At 33.9% G+C, this 3,435-nt stretch overlaps 1 protein-coding gene across 1 annotated transcript in view; it reads left to right on the top strand.

The window, feature by feature from the left end:
* Positions 1 to 3,435, top strand: part of Smp_134790 (transcription initiation factor iid, 28 kD subunit-related) — a gene marked incomplete at both ends in the record, with an annotated part of 13,247 nt that overhangs the window by 3,795 nt on the left and 6,017 nt on the right. The window lies entirely within an intron of this gene.

The following is a 3,435-nucleotide window of genomic DNA, read 5'->3' on the forward strand; positions in this document are numbered from 1 at the left end:
GCAAAGATGGATAGTGGCTAGCAGTGGAATCCAGGACACGCGTTTCGTCCTATTTCGGACTCGTCAGCTGGATGTACCTGCATTTTAGAGTTGATTTTCACTCTGGGACTCGAACGCGATGGCGTTTGAAGCGAAAGGTACTAGGTTCGAGTCCCAGAGTGAACATTAACTCTGAAATGCAGGCACATCCAGTTGACGAGTCCCAAATAGGACGAAACGCGCTTCCTGGCTTCTACTGCTAGCCACTATCCATCTTCGCTTACAATATTGTAATTATTGTTCGAATAGCTGTGGATGGTCAACTACATCTGTTACTGTTCATTGGTATGCTATATGTGCAGGTAATAATTAAAAAAAAAATAACTACTTTTATTTTTTTTACACAATTTACATGACAGGGATAATGACAAAATCGTTATAGTTAAAACTAAATAAGCGCTGACTGAAAAAACAAAACAAACATGTTTTTAAGGTTTCTTTTTCGTTTTTTGGTTTTTTGTTTTTCTTTAAAAGTAACTCTTATCGATTACTGTTTTTACTCAAATTGACTTATAAAATTTCAAAAATAATTTATGTTTTTTTAAACAATATAAATCATTGTTTATCTAATCTGTATACACTTTGAAAATGTTACCTTGTTTTATGACAAAACTAAAAACAAACAAAAAATAATTTAGTTGTTATGATGAATAAATCTAGCGTGAATTTCACCTAGTTTTTTCTGAAATAATAAAAAGTGATAAACTAGGAGTTTATTGATATTATTATTAATAGTAGTGTGGTGTGGTCTACGTATACCCACATAAGTAGTGTATAGTGATGGTTAGACATAGAATGTATTTTGGCAGAAGATCGATAAGAAACGTACAGGAATGAAGCGCGATTGATACGAAAATGCATGAACAATTAAATCAGAGAAGATGGACTGATATTTGCAGAAGGAACAGTGAAGATTGAGACTATTGATTGTTATATTGCAAATTAACTGTTCACTGTATGGTTATTAGAATTTAGTGAGATAGTCTGTAATTTTGTGCTTAAATACATTCGATTGTCCCCAGTCATGTTCTTGTTTACTACCGTAGTATTAGTGTTATCATTCTAATGTATGGATCTATAATGATTTGATATTGTGATATTAATAATAGTTTATTTATAATAGATTCGGATAATGACTGATATTCAGATCAATGATATGTGTTTTATTTTAATTTAAACTGGGAGGTACATACATTCTAGTGCTGAGTTTTACATTGTGACTCGAACTCTTTGCTTTACACACGAGATGGTTATTTAGTTAACTACTTAATCAAGATAGTCATCAATTTATATTTATTATTCATTGAATGGGTTCTTACCTAAGTAGACAAGTTGAAGGCTGGAATATATGTATAGCGAGACGGAACACATGTCTTGGATTTCACTATTATTCACTATCGGAAACTTAGTTAAGTTGTGATGTTAACAGAGACTAGTCAAGCGGCAAAGTACAAATCTTTTTGGAACGCTTAGTCGATTACTATGATACCATGATTAATATAGCGGATGGTTTAAAATATTTTCCTCTCTCTCTGAAGTATAATATGTTAATATGATAAGGTGACAAGAATTCACGACTCAAAATAGAAAACCAGATTAACACTAGATAGTACATTATTCAACACAGTTACAAGCGGTCACTTTCAGTGAGTTCAAAGTAGAAATCAATGAAAGGAAAAGATATCATACATTTAATAGTTAGTAAGCTAAGTTCCTGTTAGTCGGCGCTCAACAACCAGTTACATTTTACTCTCACTACTACGCATCAATGATGAAATGTTTAAACTTAATGTTTTACTAAAACAACGGAATCATAACTGTGGATAGATTATATCAGACCAAACCTCTGATTAACCGATTGAGCATATCAGTAAGCACTAAAGATTATTTATTCTGAAAAGATTCAACCAAAATAGTAAAGCTGAGTTACTTATCAGGTGAAAAATTTACTAATCAAGGATAAAAGTGTATTCCACATATGAACTAATATACCTTTCATTTCTGTTTATTGATGAATAGTCTTGGAATGAACACTAATTTTTACATTCTGTCGAACAAAGATTGATATCTTTTATTGAGAAAACATATTGGCTAGAAAAGATTATGAACATAGCGTTGTACAGTTCATGTAGATAGAAGTAATCAGTTGCTGACTGTATTATCAATAATTGGTTGACAGATACATAAGTATCAGTATAGGGTTGTGGAGATTGTTGGGTTTTAAATGAAATCATGAGTGGAACAATGTCATACCGTCATTGAAAACCTGGAAGCATTGGGCGACCGTTTCGTCCTAGTATGGGACTCCTCAACAATGCATAAGTGTATTCCAATGAAACTTAATTTATTCTAAACTGAGTACTCAAACTTCAAAACTATATTATTTTAGGTGGTGAGTTTCTAGTGGTTTGGACTACATCATGAATTTAATAAAGTTAGAGATATAAATATGATGTATAGCCAGGCCAACTAGTTGTATAAGCTTAGTGTCACCTAATACGTCTCGAATTCTATCATTACACGGATAGACTTACGTGTTGTGTAAGACTGATTACTTGTACAATTTGTACACATTTATACTTCCAGTTGGTAATTTCGGTCAATATAGCCTGTGACGTTCATATCTCGATCTTAATTAATAGATCGGAAAAGTATATTTATGTTCACATGAAAATCCAGGTTATAACGGAATCATCGAATCTTAGTTTTGCTGATCTAAAGATGTGATGCCCTTTGGACGGTTTTATAGTTACGTGTTCAAAATTATTTGAAGTTTTTAGTGAACATTACTGAAAAGTCCCAAATAGCATGCAACAGCTATTCAGTGTATTTTAATGTTAGTTTGGGACAAAACTAAATTTCATATTCGAAAGGGGTTTTGTGGAGATTTTAGTAATTTTATATAGTTGAGATCATGAGTCGATTGAAGCTAGACCACCATGGAAAACCTGGAAGCACTAGACGGCCGTTTCGTCCTATTGTGGGACTCCTCCTCCTTCTGATAATAATCATATGCTCACTAGTGACTGGCTCCATCAGGTATTTCCTGGAGTTCTAGTGAGAAGCAGTAACCAGTGGAGTTCAACCAGGTCTGTTGGGAGATATTAACTCACTGAAGACATTGGTGAATGGTTACTCGATTTCGTGGATTGGTTAAAGTTAGACATTAACACCGTTGGATGTCAGCTAGCTCAGTGGTCTATAGGTTAAGTGATCGCGCGTGAGACTTGTAGGTCCTGGGTTCAAATCTCGCGGGGCGAGGTCGTGGATGCTCATTATTTACAAGGAACTAAAATCTATCAGGAAAAAGTAGACTCTTACCATAGCTTACTCGATTGCTACACAGTGTCCTCTCTATTTGCTCAATGTCTCACACCTGTCGACATAATCAATAAC

The sequence above is a fragment of the Schistosoma mansoni genome, chromosome 3, assembly GCF_000237925.1.
Source record: "Schistosoma mansoni strain Puerto Rico chromosome 3, complete genome".
Taxonomy (NCBI): Eukaryota; Metazoa; Platyhelminthes; class Trematoda; order Strigeidida; family Schistosomatidae; genus Schistosoma; species Schistosoma mansoni.